The sequence below is a fragment of the Hippopotamus amphibius genome, chromosome 9 (assembly GCF_030028045.1).
Source record: "Hippopotamus amphibius kiboko isolate mHipAmp2 chromosome 9, mHipAmp2.hap2, whole genome shotgun sequence".
NCBI lineage: Eukaryota > Metazoa > Chordata > Mammalia > Artiodactyla > Hippopotamidae > Hippopotamus > Hippopotamus amphibius.
This window is the reverse complement of record NC_080194.1, coordinates 16,214,055-16,227,118: the sequence shown is the minus strand read 5'-3', so window position 1 is coordinate 16,227,118 and position 13,064 is coordinate 16,214,055. Positions and strand designations below refer to the sequence as shown.

Sequence of the window (13,064 nt, the reverse complement as noted above, 5' to 3'; positions counted from 1 at the left end):
AAATGGCTCTAGGCACACAGAGTCAAAAGTAAGTCTTTCAACTGTAGCTGCTCATGGTCAAAGTAAGGGATACAGCAACTAAGTGAGATGAGATATGGGCTGGAGGTAAGCACAGGTGCCATGGAAAGAACAGAGGCAAAGCATGGATGTCAGTGTGGAGTTGCACTGCCAGGTAGACAACGGGTGATCAAAATGTCCACAGGTGGCAACTGAAAGGTGTGAGAGCAGAATGAATTCAGGTGTGAGGAATGGGTCAGGGAAAGCAGTTCTCACTCAAGACAGGTAGGTGCAGCATGATAAAACAAATCAACCAACCAACAAAAAACAGGTAGGGATACAGCCAGACAGAATCAAACAGAATGAGTAAGAAGTAGGAGGCTTTCACGATTATGGATGCAAAACACAAAAACCAGGAACATGCGAGAACTTGGGCCTGGGTACTTGCCAGGCAAAGGCCATAGAGATAAAATCATGTTTTGGGTTTGAACTCAAGGCAGGATCGAGAGGAAAGTCGCTCTGTTTGTTAAGGTCCAGGCAGTAAAGCACAACTCATGTATGCTAGTTCAGTAGAGGGATTTCAATAGCATGAACTAGTTTAAAAGGTACAGGACAAACTGAAACCCAACTAGGAGATACAAGGGAACCCCAAGATTAACAACAGCAGAGAGCCACAATAATACCTGGGATGGGAACACAGAGAAAACTATCCAGAAGAGGATATTACCAAAGCCTAGTAAGCGAGGCCAAAAAGAGGGGCTTTACAGCAGCAGGATCTGGAACTGCAGAGGAGATAGTACCTGGCAGAGATGTCACGAGGAGCAAAGGAAAGAAGGAAAGAACATTCTGGTTTCCATCCAGAATGTTGCTATTCAATCTCTTGCCAGGGCTTCCGTTGTCTGCACCTAGCAGGAAGCCAGCTGGCAAGTAAGTCTTAGAAATAACAATGGTTGACCTTCCAAAATTCAGAGAGCAGATCAGGGGACAAGAAGGATTGTGAGAGCAAACAGGCAAATGGCAGGTGGAGTGAATGAGAAATCAGAGGAGTTGAAACCAGAATTCAAAGATGTGGCTTTGAATATTGAACCAAGCAGAAAACTCGTTCAGAAACTAAAAGTGGTGCTAGTGGTTAAAAAAATTTTTCACAATGTATTTTATAATAGATACTCAACTATATCAGCTTTATGAGTTAATTACACAGCATTGTCCTTATTTTGATCCAAGAAAGGCTAGTAAAAGTAGGGTGATCTCCTTAAAGAAGCATAAATGCAAAGCAAGTGGCCCAGAAACTTTTACAGGGAGCTTCATGCAGAGACGGTTTTGTGTATTCAAGTCATGATAGTAACAATAGCTACATTGAGTGTCTAGTATAAAATATATAGTGTACTGGACACTTTGTACACAATAGCTTTAAATAGTTCCTCAAGGTAACAGCATAATCACACTTAATTGTGAAAACTGAGGCACAGAAAAGTGAACAGTCCAAGGTAAGACAACCAAAAGATTGGGAAGTAAGTATTAGAATTCCAGTCCAGCTTAACTCTAAAACCTGTGTTCAAAACATTAAACCACTCTATCTTAGGACATTATAATGAATGATTTCAAATCCATATATTGAAAGAGAGAGAGTAGAATTAACGGCTAGCCACATGGAAGCTGGAGCCAGATGGGCTCATATCTTAGCTCTGCCACCTAATGACTGTGTTACCTTGCAAGATGTATTATTATCCTGCTGATGCTGTAACAAGTGATTGCCACAAATATAGGCACTTAAAACAACAAAATTTTTAAAAATTGTATCGTTCTGGAGGCCTGCTGTGAGCAAAGAGTCTCACAGGCTTAAAAATCAAGGTGATGGCATGGATGGTTCCTTCTGGAGGCTCCAGGGGAGAGTCTGTTCCTTGCCCCTTCCAGCTTCTGGTGGTTGCTGCTATTCATTGACTCATGGTCACACCACTCCAATCTGCTTTCATTGTCCCATCACCTTCTCCTTTACAGTCAAATCTGCTCTGCCTCCATTTTATAAAGACGCCTGTGATTACATAGGACCCCTCAAGATAATCCAGGATAATCTTCTCAATGCAAGATTCTAAACGTGATCTTATCTGCAAAGTCCCTTTTGCTACCTAAGATAATAGTCACAGGTCCCATGGATTAGACCTGGATATCTTTGGGGGCCATTATTCAGCATCACAGTAAAGTTAATTAACCTTCATTTTTTTCATTCTTAAAATAGGGATAATAGGACCTACCACCCAGGGCTTTTATAAAAATTAAATAAATTAATATGTATAAATCCCTGTGTTAGTTTGCTACGGCTGCCATAACAAAATATCATGGACTGGGTGGCTTAAACAACAGAAAAGTATTCTCTTACAGTTCTGGAAACTACAAGTCTTAAACCAAGGTGTCTGCAAGGTTGGTTTCTTCTGAGGCCAGTCTCCTTGGCTTGCAGATGGCTGCCTTTTCCCTGGGTCCTCACATCATCTTTCCTCTGTGCTGGCACATCTCTGGTGCCCCTGTGTGTATCCAAAGTTCCTCTTCATATAAAAGCAGCAGTCAGATTGGATTAGGGATCTGCCTAACAGCTTCGTTTTAATGTAAGCACCTTTCTATACGCCCTATTTCCAAATACAGTCACTTTCTGTAGTTACGGTTTCAACATATAAATTTGTGGAGGAGATGATTCAGTTTATAACAAGATTTTAGAACAATGAAAATGGTCTTTCAATGAATGTTGAGTAATATTCCACTATATATATGTGCCACATCTTCTTTATCCTAGAGTCTGTCACACAAGAGTGAAGTAAATCAGAAAGAGAAAAACAGATACTGTATGCTAATGCATATATATATGGAATCTAGAAAAGTGGTACTGATGAACCTAGTGACAGGGCAAGAAAAAAGATGCAGATGTAGAGAACAGACTTGAGGACACGGTGGGGGAAGGAGAAGCTAGGACATAGTGAGAGAGTAGCACTGACATATGTACACTACCAAATGTAAAATAGATAGCTAGTAGGAAGCTGCTACAGAAGCACAGGGAGATCAGCTCGATGCTCTCTGATGACCTAAAGTGGTGGCATAGGGACGGTGGGAGAGAGGCTCAAGAGGTGGGGGATATGGGGATATATGTATACATATAGCTGATTTACTTCGCTGTATAGCAGAAACTAACACAATGCTGTAAAGCAATTATACTCCAATAAAGATGAAAAAATTAAAAAACAAACAAATAAATATTTTTTTGAATTGTGCTTCCACCTTTCCTAACAAATGAGTATGATATCCTCCAGGATCAGGGTTTGCAAGAACAGAGGCTGTTGACTTAGTTCACTACAGTATAGCCACTGCCTGGGCACACTTATTGGCTCATAATAGGAATTTGTATTAACTCTCTAAGGATTCTGTAACAAATTACCACAAACTGGTAACTTAAAATAACAGAAATTTATTCTCTCACAGTTTTGGAGGCTAGAAGTCTGAAATCAAGGTGTTGGCAGGGACATGCCTTTTCAGAAGGCTCTAGAGAAGCATTCTCCCTTGCCACTTCCAGCTTCTGTGGCTGCTGGCAACCCTCAGCATTCCTTGGCTTGTAACCGCATCACTCCAATCTCCGTCCCCATCATCACATAGCCTTCTTCCCTCTGTGTGTATCTGTGTCCCTGTGTCCAGATTTCTCTCTTCTTCTAAGGACACTGGTTGTGGGATTTCAGGGCCTTCCTGATCCAGCATGACCTCATTTTAATAAATCACATCCGCAACAATCCTATTTCCAAATATGGTCATATTCTGAGGTTCTCTATAGACGTGAATTTTTGAGGGGCACTATTTGACCTAGTAAGGTACTTAATAAATATTTAATTGCATGAATAAATGTATTACTTCTGATTTTGAACCAACTAAATAGACCTCTTGCTGTAGGCAGTCTGGAAAAAATAAGGCAAGAAACCAGAGTGGCTGAGATTCAAGTGTGTGATGCTTGGTGGGAGAAATCGCTTTATGTTTGACCTTGGTTAGTGGCAGTCAAGAATGAGCTCACAGTCTCCCCAGACTGCAATGAAGGGTCATGTCTTCCTTATTTCTCCACACATAAACACAAACAAAGGTTTAAGAGGTTTAGCTGGAATAAGAAATTGTCAGTTTGTATGTAGGCTTTAAACTAGATTTTCTGGTCATGAAAATCGCATTAATTAAGGAAATTTATTTTGAGCAAAAAAAAGTATATACCAACTCTTCTAACCTACAGCAATTAAATGAGGACACTGGGAAAGCTTCAGAACAACCATTTACTTCACTTTGGTGGGAGCAACATTATTCTACTGACCCGAACCTTCTGTCTGCAATTGCAAAGTTGGAGAGCTACTTTACAGTATAGATTCCTCAATACAGACTCTAAAAATACTTTCTACATAGTTGTGTGCATGACTAGTAATTAGTCATTGCTTTCTCCATCTTATGAGCCAAAGTAGGAAAGATACCATATATTAATAAAACATTAGTCAATGCAGAATGGCTAAAAATGGACTTAATCAAAGGTTGGAAGTAGACTGGGGCTGACTCCATATCTGCCAGTCACCTGTTACTTCTGGCTCCATATGCGTGTGGCCTCCATGTGTGGAGATCTCACCCACACGAACGAACCTGAATGTGAGTGGCACGGTGGAATTAAGAAAATTCACACAAGAATATAGGAAAGCATGGGGTCAGGGGACTCAAGACCAAGCCAGTCAAGAGTCCCGAGCTCTGATTCCCATAGCGTATTTATTGAGAAAAAGCATTCTAGCATTCTAGATTATAAATCACGATAATGGACATCACATATGCTTCAATTAGAGAAAAAAGCAGAACACCTTGTTTTTTTATGACTACTAGGGGAGATAGTTAATCTTTAACTTGGAGCTGGAGCCTGGAGCCATCGGGCTATATGACTGCTTTATCTCAATCGGTTTTCCTTGAGACTAGTTCTGCTTTCAGAACTGCTTGCAGCCATGTAGCCGGTCATGCGCTCTCAGGATTGTTACTCCAAGTCAGTGTCCTGTGTCCTCTGTGGTTCTCTACACCATGGAAGATGCAGTTAATATTCTGTGCCATAATAAAAATAATTATAATCTAGATAATTTTCCACCAGGAAAATAACTATTTACTTTGTTTATTCTCTATGTAAAATGTCAGCTAAAGAGCATTTAAAAAAACTCTAGTCAAAATAAATACTAATGGGTATTAATATTTATTGAACATCAGGGTCCTGGTAGGTATTTCCCTTTCAATTCATGCTCTGTCTCGTATTTTTCTCCACAAACATTCATTTCTATATGCAAATCAGAAACCAACATCACACATCATCCCCACTGCCACAGCATCTGGTGTATTCCAGTAGCCAAAAATGTCTGCTTCAAAGGAGGGAATTAAATGTCCCTAATGTGTATAATTGTTCGATATAATCCTCAGTTATCAGGGGTAGAGAGGAATTTCTTCCCGATATGAATAGGTCATTAGTTAATACTGCACCTTAACTTCAGAAATTAGCATCATCCCATAGTTCAGGGTATAGAAAGGGATTGGACTAGACCTAAAATAATACTCAGCTGGAGGTTAAAGAGGAACAAGAATCGTATCATCTCTTCTGCTTATGAGGCTCAATTGCTGAAGGCAGATTGATCTTTCAGAAACAGCAGGCAGACTGCTCTGAGTTCTGGGAACCAATTCCAAACACACACTCCTTCTCTGATTGAATATTAAAGTTAACATAGCATCCTCTGAGGCTATGTTAGCAGGCATTGCAAATTTGATCATTTCAGCTTAGATCTCTGATCTATTGATCAGAGAAGCTAGGCTAGGGTTTGGGATGGTGGGGTGGGGACAGAGGATGGAAAGCCCCCACCCTGAACTAGGAGAGAGAGAGAGATGAGGATTGGATTTTCTTAGGGAAATAATATGGATTTAAAGTGTACTAGTCCATCCCCTTGATGAAAGGCTAACTGGATGTAAAGGGGTCTTTAAAAAGTAAGCCATATCTACAACAAAAATTTTTACAAAAATAAAAACAGTATCTTATCATGTCTTCTTCAGCTTTGCATCTCTAACAACTATTATACCCTCAGAGACACACAAATTACTAACATCAGGGCAAAAGTGCCCATAAAAACATTCTCAAAAGTACCTATCAGATGAATGCATGTCTGCATTAAAAGTGCAAAGGAGACCCGTATGAAGAAAACTATAAGACACTGATGAAAGAAATCAAAGATGATACAAACAAATGGAGGGAGATACCATGTTCTTGGATTGGAATAAGCAACATTGTGAAAATGGCTATACTACCCAAAGCAATTTACAGATTCAACGCAATCCCTATCAAATTATCAATGGCATTTTTCACAGAACTAGAACAAGAAATTTCATGATTTGTATGGAAACGCAAAAGACCCCAAATAGCCAAAACAGTCTTGAGAAGGAAAGACAGAGCTGGAGGAATCAGGCTCTCTGACTTCAGACTATACCACAAGGCTACAGTGATCAAGACAGTAGAGTACTGGCACAAAAACAGAAATATAGATCAATGGAACAGCATAGAGTAGAGAGCCCGGAGATAAACCCCTGCACATGTGGGTGGGCACCTCATCTTTGACAAAGGAGGCAAGAATATACAATGGAAAAAACACAGCCTCTTCAATAAGTGGTGCTGGGAAAATAAGTGGTACATGTAAAAGAATGAACTTAGAACACTTCCTAATACCATACACAAAAATAAACTCAAAATCAATTAAAGACCTACATGTAAGGCTAGACACTATAAAACTCTTAGAGGAAAACATAAGCAGAACACTCTATAATGTAAATCAAAGCAAGATCCTTTTTGACCCACCTCCTGGAATAATGGAAATAAAATAAAAAATAAACAAATGAGATCTAATGAAACTTAAAAGCTTTTGCACAGTGAAAGAAACCATAAACAAGACAAGAAGACAACACTCAGAATGATAGAAAATATTTGCCAACAAAGCAACTGACAAAGGATTCATCTCCAAAATACACAAGCAGCTCATGCAGCTTCATACCAAAAAAGCAAATAACCCAATCCAAAAATGGGCAGAAGACCTAAATAGACTTTTCTCCAAAGAAGACATGCAGAGGGCCAACAAACACATGAAAAGATGCTCAACATTACTAATCATTAGAGAAATGCAAGTCAAAGCCACAATGAGGTATCACCTCACACTGGTCAGAATGGCCATCATCAAAACATCTAGAAACAATAAATGTTGGAGAGTGTGCAGAGAAAAGGGAACTCTCCTGCACTGTTGGTGGGAATGTAAATTGGTACAGCCACTACGGAAAACAGTAAGGAGGTTCGTTAAAAAACTAAAAATAGAACTACCATGTGACCCAGCAATCCCACTCCTGGGCATATACTGTGAGAAAACCATAATCCAAAAAGAAGCATGTATCACAAAGTTCATTGCAGCACTATTCACACTAGCCAGGACAAGGAAGCAATCTAAATGCCTATCAACAGATGAACGGATAAAGAAGATGTGGCACATATATACAATGGAATATTACTCAGCCACAAAAAGGAATGAAATTGAGTTATTTGTAGTGAGGTGGATTGACCTAGAGTCTGTCATACAGAGCAAAGTAAGCCAGAAAGAGAAAAACAAATACGGTATGCTAACTCATATATATGGAATCTAAAAAAATGGTACTGATGAAACAATGACAGGGCAGGATCAAGATGCAGATGTAGAGAATGGACTTGAGGACATGGGGTGGGGGTGGGGGGGGAAGAGGAAGCTGGGACTAGTGAGAGAGTAGCATTGACATATATACACTACCAAATGTAAAACAGATAGCTAGTGGGAAGCTGCTGCAAAACACAGGGAGATCAATTCGATGATGGGTGATGACTTAGAGGGCTGGGATAGGGAAGGTGGGAGGGGGTTGCAGGAGGGAGGGGATATGGGGATATATATACAAATACAGCTGATTCACTTTGTTGTACAGCAAAAACTGGCACAAAAATGTAAAGCAATTATATTCCAATAAAGAGATTTTAAAAAAAAATTTTTTTTTAAAGTGCAAAGGAATTTCTCTTTGTGCTTCCAGAAGTGATAAGGGCATTTGTTTCCACATCAATTCCTTTTGAAAGATGTTTAGCTACTTAATAAATTGTGCCAATCCTTATAATTTCTCTCTGTCTCTGCTAAAACCTTAGGCTTTGACTCTTGGATTCTACTAGACAAAGGTATCCAGTTTTCACACTATTTTATTATAAAATAGCTTTTCTTTTTCTGAAAACAAAAATGCTCAAATAGGCTTTGCCACCACAATACAGAACTACAGGCTGAAGACTTTTATCTACTCTACCAAATCCCTCATCATTATCCTCCTTCTTATGCTGAATGTGATTTGTGCAAAATGGGCAACGTTGGAAGAGCCAATACTTTTATGCTTTTGGACAAAGTTTTACACCAATAAGATGTTTGGGTAATCATATGATGAACAAAATAATATCAGGGATTTATGTAAAGCTTATCTTCAAGCTGTTCCCTAAGTTAAAATCTCTTGGACTCTGAAGCCATTCAGGGTTCTCCATCTTGAAGTCCCACATAATGATCCACACTTTGGAACCTTGTTAAAACAGGGTCAACAAATTTCATCAATTCATGTGCCTTGCAATTCAATGGGTTTCAATGAGATAATTTTTTAAATTTCCCGGCAAAATCTTTGTCAACTTCTGATGTTCTAATTTCATGAAAAGACTAATGACAGAGACCCAAAGACAGGGTTGGGCATCTAGTTCTCCTCAATCGCATCTTTTAAAGCTTCCGGTCCTGAATTTAGGTACTGGAATCCAAGAAAACTAGATTCACTTTATCTGTATGACTTGGGCAACGACCACAGCCATTCAGAAAAATAAAAAATCAGACTTTGCAATAACTACTATTCCAATTTTAAGGGCTATTTTGTCCTTTGTCTCATTTTCAGTTATACATTTTAAAGAAAGAAGGAGAGACATCATCTTACCAATTGTCTGTGTACTGGATTTAAAGCTGTCCCATCCCAAAATTAATGTAGACCCAAAACTTCAGAATGTGACCTTATTTGGAAATAGAGTCTTTGCAGATGGAACTAAGTCAAGGTCATACTACATTACAGTGGGCCTCAATCTAATGACTAATGTCTCTATAAGAAAACAGAGACACAGAGGCACACACAGAGAAGGCCATGTGATGAGGGATGAAGAGATTGGAATGATGCATCTAAAGCCAAGAAACACCAAGGATTGCCTGCAATCAGCAAAAGCGAGGAAAAAGCAAAGAAGGCTCCTCCCCTAGAGACTTAAGAGGGAAGACGGCTCTGCCAAAATCTTGGTTTTGGACTTCTAGCCTCTTGGACTGTGAGAGAATACATTTTTGATCATTTAAGCCACCTAGTGTGTGGTACTTTGTAACAACAGCCCTCAGAAAATGATATAGCCTGTGATTACATCTCTACTTTGTAAACTTCTCCATTTAAGTCACACCAGGAATCCAAAAATAGAGCTCATTTCATAGTTTCTCTAATTAGGAAGAATCTGTCCCCAGCAATTCCAGAGCCTCACTCTGTGCCATATTTCTTTCCTTTTATTGAAGGATGCATCAAAGGTAGCAATCTCTAGTCTCCTGAGGCATCAAGTCTGGAGGGAGTCTGAAATAGAATCACCATAATAGTACTATTAGTTTTATAAGATTATCCCACAAACTATTATTCTCTTCATTAACTCCAAGCCAATAAAATAGAAATATCTGCTGATCTCAGGGATGGTGCCCATCAGTGGGTAGTGCCAGGTTCGTCAGCAGCTAAAAGCAGCAGATGTAGGCAGTTTCTCTCCCTACTGACAGTTTCCAAAAGTACTGGTGGGGGTCTTTATCATCATGGTTTACAGCAGCCTCTCCTCAAGATGGGATGGTTGCAGTGACTGACAGAATCTAATGAGAGTAATTTTGGCTCTTTGCAATTTTGGTAACTGCCAGACATAAGGGTTCTTAATGTTGATTTCATTCTGTGACTTTGTAGGTCCTCCCTGTCCCTTTGGTGTATTTCACTTCCTCAAACAGTGTCTAAGTCTTTTAACAACTGGACATCACAGTGTAACTATCTCTGTATCACTTCCAGAGGCTACAGGATTTTTGTAGACTACAAGGGTGATAGGAAATCACATTGATGTGCATAGAATCACCTGGAAAGCTTCTTTAAAATAGAGATTTCTACACTCCACCCCAAGAAATCTGTAAAGGGCCTGAGGACTGGGTTATTTTTATGTGGTAGGACCATCCACGGTCCAATGCTTGAGAGCCTTAGCTCTAATGGCAGCCTAGCGTGTTCCACAAAACTAATTTGATGTAGGAAAGTGAGTGTCAATAAGAGCTCACAGGTCCACTTCTCCAGCTAACCTCTTGGCCAGCATTCTCTCAGTTTCTTGAATGCACCAAACTCCTTGCTCATTGGGGTCTTTGCCAGTTTCTTTGTCCTTTCCCTGAAGCAGCTCTACCTTTCAGTAACATGTTTCTGTCTCCTTCTCATCATTCAGACCTTAGCTCAAAGCTCCTCTTCTCTGACCAGCCATTGAAAGTAATGCCTCCTTCCGCAATTATTCTCCCTTTATCCTGTATTGCTTTCTTCACATCACTTACCTCTAGCTGAAATTATCTTATTTGTATATACCTCTTTCTTGGATTACTGTCATTTTCCCTCACTGCACCGTATTCATCATGAGGGCATGATCCTGGCCCATCTTGGTCGCAGTAGTAGAGCCAGTATACAAAAAGTGGCTGGCACAAAATAGAAATGCAATAAATTAAATGCATATAAAATGAAAGTAACATGTTTTTCACATTTCTTGGTATCTAATTAGCAAAAGAACTCAGCTCAACAAACAGCAGTGGCCATGATTCTGGATAACTTCTTAGTTTCCTTTTGTTAAACCTTTAAGGAAAGCCAAAACCTCTGATTCTCTTCTATACACACTAACACCACCAATCACTACAACTCAGAAGTTTCCAGCATAGAGCTTCTCTCTTGTTATAGTCTGAATCCAATTATCCAGAATACTTGATAACAATCCCTCTTTATGCATTCCCCACCCATCTTATCCAGATTTATACCTGTATTAAAACTGTATCCCATAAGACAGGGCTAGCTAGTGTACGATTATCCACAACCAATATACCAGCTAAATTCTGTTAGTAACTCTGGGTAATGTTAGCATTAAAATATCCTGGAAAAATGTACGAAACAAGACATTTATTCAAAGGAAGCCCTAAGCTTTTTGAACCCTTTTGTTTTCATATTAGAGCCTGGAAGTGTTCATTTCCTGGGGAGTAATTAATAAAATAATGAAATGACTCCCTGAGATACAGTCTACCTAAGAAACTCAAAAGCAAACTTCTCTAGTCCTGCCACATTTTAAATTAAATCCAGAATATCTATGGCGTTTCTAGTAAGGTGATTTACTTTCCTTCCACATGTAGTACAATAAACATGTTTGCTCTGAAGAAAACAGTGCCAGTAGCTCACATTCAATCTAATTCAGCTCCCCAAAAAGAGGTCAAGTGAGGCTCACCAAACAAATATCAAAATTCTTGAAAAGTACAAACTTCACTTATAGGTATGATAAGATACAAGCAGTCTGCAAATAGCATATTATAAGGATACAAATTTATTGTTTTTAGTGCATCTCTCATTACAGATTCTCTTAGCATGAAAACTGGCTTCTAAAAACATGAACTTTATAGCAAGTAAAACTGAAGTCTTCATAAGCCAAGAAAAGAAAATTTACCGATTGATACTAGAAGGAAGAATTAATATTTATTGTGTAGCTACTACACATCAGGCATTTCACAAGAAGACTTACTTATTTTTATTTAGTGCAAACCACCCTTGCTGTAGATACAATTAGCTCTATTTTTAGGTGGGTAAATTGAGTCTCAGAGATATTAGCAAATTAATTAGAGCAAGAGTTTGCAAAGTAACTATGGCTCCAATGTCCATGTTGTTTTCCTTATCCAATGTTGATTTTCTCTGTGCTAATGCCAACATATATGATTAGAACTTTGAACTTAAATCTGCTTCAAGAAATTCATGAAGAATATCTGAGTCAGCTCAAGCCGCTATACCAAAATACCATAGACCAGACCCAGGACCCAGAGCAGCTCGGAAGCAATGAACGATAGCTCTTCAAGTCTGCAATAAAAAAATGGTCTCCAATAAAACCACATTGCAAAAAATGGGAAAGAAACAGAATGGAAAGAGTAAAAAAGTTGAAGAGGCAGAACCTGAAGAATTTGTAGTAGCAAAAGTACAAACGTGTAGTGAATGGGAAGGTGGAGTATTTCCTGAAGTGGAAGGGATTAACAGATGCAGACACTAGTTGGGAACCAGAAGAACATTTAGATTGTCCAGAGTTAATTGAAGCATTTCTTAATTCTCAAAAAGCTGGTAAAGAAAAAGATGGAACAAAAAGAAAACCTTTATCTGACAGTGAATCTGATGATAGCAAATCAAAGAAGAAAAGAGATGCTGCTGACAAACCAAGAGGTTCTGCCAGAGGTCTTGATCCAGAACGAATCATTGGTGCCACAGACAGCAGTGGAGAATTGATGTTTCTCATGAAATGGAAGGAGTCAGATGAGGCGGACTTGGGGCTGGCAAAGGAGGCAAATACGAAGGGTCCTCAAATTGTAATTGCTTTTTATGAAGAGAGACTAACTTGGCATTCTTGTCCAGAAGATGAAGCTTAATAATTGTTTGCACTGCTTTTCATATATATGTGTATATATGTATATAAAATCTGTAACTTGGTTTTTTGATTTATTAGTGTGAAGAAAGAACTACATTCTAATGAAAATCATGTTTGATATGTTCTTTTGAAGTAATATTGGGGAAGTTGTTGGGGTTTTGTTTTGTTTTTTGCATCTGTAGCACTGGTTACTTTGAACAAATAAAAGCTTTCTGTAGTTGCTTCCTTTAGCAGAAAAGAACATTTGATACCACGGTATGTTATTTCCTCGGCATTAGAGAAC

General features: G+C 38.9%; 1 pseudogene; it reads left to right on the top strand.

Annotated features, from left to right (window-relative positions):
- Positions 1-12,238: 12,238 nt before the first annotated feature.
- LOC130829489 (chromobox protein homolog 3-like) lies at positions 12,239-12,782 on the top strand (annotated as a pseudogene).
- The last annotated feature ends 282 nt before the right edge of the window (positions 12,783-13,064 follow it).